Source organism: Bubalus kerabau, chromosome 4 (genome assembly GCF_029407905.1).
Source record: "Bubalus kerabau isolate K-KA32 ecotype Philippines breed swamp buffalo chromosome 4, PCC_UOA_SB_1v2, whole genome shotgun sequence".
Classification (NCBI taxonomy): Eukaryota; Metazoa; Chordata; class Mammalia; order Artiodactyla; family Bovidae; genus Bubalus; species Bubalus kerabau.
Genome location: NC_073627.1, coordinates 36,664,210 through 36,669,541, shown reverse-complemented (window position 1 = coordinate 36,669,541; position 5,332 = coordinate 36,664,210).

Genomic DNA, 5,332 nt, shown 5'->3' with positions numbered 1-5,332 from the left:
CTGGACTGGGGACGGGGAGGTGCGGCACCTCCAACTCCAGGCACGCCTTCCTTAATGCCCCCACGCAGCGCCAGCGCTCCTTAATTGTACTGTGTGCAACCCCCCAGTTACTGAGCCTGAGCCCTCAATCACTGAACGGGTTTCTCAGGCTCTTTCACAACATACTTCCAAAGCCAGTGACACTGCCAGTTCTGCCCAATCTTTAGAAGGTCCCCGGGCGTTTGAGCAGACGCTGCGCTCCATTGCCCTTATATTCAACCTCCCTCTGTTCTTGTAAGGCTGGCTTCCCAAATTTTATTCTCCTCAAACTTGAACTCCCAGCCGACATCTCAACCTAAGGAAGGCCCTAGATACCAGGCCCAGGAATGCTGGGAATCTTCTCTTTCCTGAGTAGCCAGGCCTGGACACCCACGCACCATGATGGCTCCAGCAAAGCAACCCAGCCTAAGCGCTGACTCAGGGGTCCGACTTCCGCCACGGGTAAACAGGACATAGTATTCACAGCCCACATTCCCTCTTGGTGCCGCACCCACCCCAGCTCCCGCCTCACCTGCCTCTCCTGGACCCACAGTCTAGGCACTGTTGTGGAGGTTCATAGGACAGGGCCTAGACCCAGTTTACCAGTTGTGACACTTTGAGCAAGTTACCTAACTCTGCTGGGCCTTGGCTTTCTCATCTATAAAATATGGATGATAATAGGATTGAATCAGCTTACATATGTAAGGTGCTTAGAATGATGCCTGGCACACAGTAAACACATATTAGCTGCTATTATTATTTTACGCCCTGTCCTATATTGTGTTCACTTTAACCTCTTGGCACCCAACATATTCTTTTCTTTTCCTTTTTTTTTTTTTTGGCATAACCGTGGGACATTCAGGATTTTACAGTCCCCAACCAGGGATAGAATCCTCACCCCATTCAGTGGAAGTGCACAGCTTAACCACTGATGGTCCAGGCACAATATTCTCAACCCCTATTTCTTTTGGTGAACACAAGATGGGATTCTCCACACTCATGGCATTTACTGGCTGTAACAGGCAATATAAAACTGGTTTTTAAAAACTAGATTCTTTAAACCTTAGAGAGTAATCTTTTGTGAGAAGATATATCACTATTTTTAATTATTTTATATCTTTTCAGAACTAAGTATTATTGTCTTATGGTTACTTGGAGGAAGCTATTTATTCCAATGATGCTGTCATAACTCACATTTGGGGGGAACTTCTCTTTGTAATGGTGCTTAGAGATCTCACATCTTTTAATATCTTTGGTTCGTGATTAAGTCTTTTAAGGTAAATTTGACTATATAAATGCTCCTAAAGTGGTAGCCAAAGCCTTCTAGCTCTAGACCTGGACTATCCAGTCACCTGCTCAGCTTCCTTTCTTGTTTATCAAGAATCCAAAATGATGATCTCCCCATCTAAAGCAGCATCTCTTCCAATTTTCTTATCTCTTTACCCAACACCAGAAACCTAGGTGTCAAACCTAGATCCCTTCCTTGAGTTCACGTTCCTTTACCTCCCTTATCACTAGGCCTGGTACATTTTGCCTCCTAAAACTAATTCATCTGCTTTTCTCTACCTCCAGTATACCACCCTGGTTCAAGCTGCCATCATCTCTTCTGTAAACAGAAGCCTCTTCACCAGTCTGTCCACAGTTATTCTGGCCTTCTGCAGACTTCTCTCCACACTGCTTACAGTGATCTTTCCAAAACTCAAGGCTAATTATGTCCTACCGTATATCCCTTCCATTCCTGTTAAAATCTGCCTGCAATGCAGGAGACCCAGGCTTGATTCCTGGGTCAGGAAGATCCCTGGAGAAGGAAATAGCAACCCCCTCCAATATTCTTGCCTCCCATGGGAGAATCCCATGGACAGAAGAGCCTGGCAGGCTACAGTTCATGGGGTCATAAGAGTCAGACACAACTTAGCGACTAAACCACCACCACCACATATCCCTTCCATTCCTGTTAAAAACAAAAACTTTTACAGCAGGTGGTCCAGTGACTAAGACTCTGAGCTCCCAGTGCACAGGGCCTGGGTTCAATCCCTCGTCAGGGAATTATACCCCACATGCCATAACTAAAGAAAGATCTTTGTGCAACTAAAGCTCACGCGTGCCTCAACTAAGACCTGGCACAGCCAAATAAATATATAAACATTCTTTAAACAACAAACTTTTAATGCAGTCATGGTTTAATACCCCCAAATTCCTAGGATATGTGACTTTGCTGCTTCTCCCATCAAGAATTGGAATCTGTTCCCTCTCCCTTGAACCTGGGCTCACCTCATGACTTGCTTTGACTAATAAAATGTGGCAAGAATGATGATGTGTGAGTTCTGGAGCATCATTCCTTCAGAGGCCTTATGGCTTCTGCCTTTGGAACACTGCCCTGAGACCACCATGTAAGGAGGTTTGCTGGTGGATGAAGCCACTTGGAGAAGGGAGGAGCCCAGTCAACAGCCAGCACTAACGGCCAGGTGTACCAGTGAGGTCACTGGATTTTCCTGTTCAGCTGCTCTATGGGCTGAATGCAGCCACGTGAACGAGCCCAGGTGAAAACAGCAGAAGACACTCCCAGCCAATCCACAGAATTGTGGAGTAAAAATAGTTTTAAAATGTTTCTTTAAGCCACTAAATTTGGGGGGTGATCTGTTGTGTATCAAGATAACGGATTTTGAGGGTTTCCTGCTGTCCGTAGGATAAAGATAATATGCTGAAGTCCCTACAAGGCCAAACATGCTCTGAAACCACCAAGTCTCACATTCTGCTTGCCTTTCTTCTTTACACATTCAGCCTTTGGAGACCTCTGACTTGTCTGTTTCCCCCACAAGGTTTTCCCGTGTGCTGTTCCCCTAACCTTGCTTTTACCTTAGCAACACCCACTCATCCTTCAGCTCTCTTTGCAGCCTCACCATGTCAGATACTCACTGTACACTCTGGTAACACCAGTGCTTTCCTCTGGACTTCGGACAACCTGAGTTTGTGTGTGTGTTTGGGGGTTACTTTGCCTTCCCCATCTGTAAACTCCACAAAGGTTGCTGAGCCAGGTTTTGTTCACCACTGTGTCCCTGTGCTGTACCATAGTAGGACCCAATAGAGAAGTTCTCATTCAATTAATGACTGAGGTGAATGATAAATATGGTATGTGAGGGAATTTGCCAGTGGTCCAGTGGTTAGGACTTGGCGCTTTCACTGCCCAGGGGGGCCCCAGTCAGGGAACTAAAATCCCACAAGAGGAGCAGCATGGCCTATATAACAAGGTGTGACAATAAAGGAAGGTTTCTTACAAGGGGTTTATAACTGCCTCTGAAGGTAATTTTAAGAGGACTTTTAAAAAATGTTTTGAGCAATGAAAGAGGCATTAAATGAAGGAGGTTCATGACCCTCCAAGGTAACTATTTAAGGAGAGTACCATTTTGAATTTATAAATTCTCCTATGTTTGTTACAGAATAACTAAGCTTAGTTTAGTCATACATTTTACCCCTTTGTTTCCTCTACAGTCTTCCCAAATGAGTGGGAGATGATAGCGGTTGTAAGTGTTCATTAGTTGATCCGGTTGGTTGCTAATCCAGTAAATGGCATGCTGCTGACTTCTCTCTTTTGGAAATTGGTTTTACTCTGTTCTCCAAGCTTCAGGATCAAGGAAGGGTGAGGATGGGAAGAAGGGAGATAGTAAGGTTATATTTTAAGGAAGGCAGAGCTCATCCTCCCCTGCCTTGTGGTCATTAAAGGTGGTAACTTTCCACCCACTTTCTGTCCCAGGGAAATCAGAGTTCTTTAGGGAAGAATAAGGGTAAGTATCTGACATAATCCCATTTGATTCTGCTTTTCTGCCACTCTCACACCTGATCTTTCACTTGTTTTCTTTTTATAACAGCTCTATTCTCTCTCCCTGCATCATTTCAACTGTAGACCAGTTTTCATTTTACCTCTCCTTCCCCAAGTCCTCCATCTGAGAACAGTGCCTCCCACTCAGCTACAAGAAAACCACCCAGACAGTTTTTTGGATAGTGTGGGTATCAGGCTTCCCAGGCGGCACCAGTGGTAAAGAACTTGCCTGCCAATGTAGGAGACATAAGAAACACGGGTTCGATCCCTGGGTCAGGAAGAACCCCTGGAGGAGGAAATGGCAATCCACTTCATTATTTTGCCTCGAAAACCCCATGGACAGAGGAGCCTGGCAGGCTATGGTCCAGAGGGTTCCAAAGAGTCAGCCATGGCTGAATCAACTTGGCATGCATTGGGTATCAGGAAAGAGGGAAATAAGACTTTTGGCTAATATAACTTTTCAAAACAAAACAAGAGTAAGAGTGTCAGAGGGAGGAGCAACACAGCTATGAAGCCAGACCTCTGGGTTCCAAGGCATGTGGTGACTGAAAGAAGAAAACCTGGTCTTTGATGAGATCAGTGACTAGGAGCAAGATGCCTGGGTCACTAAGGTACATGAGCAGTGGAGAGGAAGAGTCCTGGAGTTTTCTACTGGCAGGGGGCTAGGGAGTCAAATAGGTGAGACTGAGAGCCTAATGCTCAACCCCCAGCAATTTCAGACGCAGTAAGTAATGATCAAGCTGAGATTTTATTTACAGTTCCCTGGGAAGTCTTGCACAAGAGAGGCCATCATTATTGCTTTAAGATTATTGCCAGGAGGAAGACTACAGTCCTCCCCTGCCAGGTAGGAAGTCCTGCTCAAGGCTCAAAAGTTTATCCCCAGACCTTTTATGTTAGCCCCATTTCCCTGCCGTGACCTAAAGGCTGTCACTGTTTTCTGCGAAGTGAGGCCCAGTGTGCTTTCCAAGGTCTTCCCTGGCCACTTCCGCCAGGACACTCTATACAATGGCCATCAAATTTCCCTCACTGATGCTTTGCTACTGCACTCCCCAGTCTACCCCTCTCCGCAAGAACAAAGCATCAATACGAATTCTAGTTTTATGCCTTTTTCCACCTCCTGGCTGAGGCAGGGTCCCGGTTTCCCAAAAGTCATCATTTACTTCCTGCCAGGACCAGCCTGGCTTCCTTTGTAACGAATTTAAGAGTCCCATTTCCTTTTTTCCAAGTGACATCACAACTCGCTTCCTATTAGAACTCACAACTCCTTGATGACATTTCAAGGGCCACTTTTCGAGGTACTCTGCATGGGTCTTGTATATGCCTTTTTGTTTTTCCCTGGACCTCGGCGATTAGGGGAAGAGAAAAGGAGCGAGACCAAGTAGCAGAGAGGGGACGGCCCAGTAGCTCATGCCCAGGATTAGCAGGAAGGCCTAGGTGGACGTAGCAGGGGGCGGCGGACTACTTTCCCTCTCAAGCCCCACTGCGGGAGAATATGGC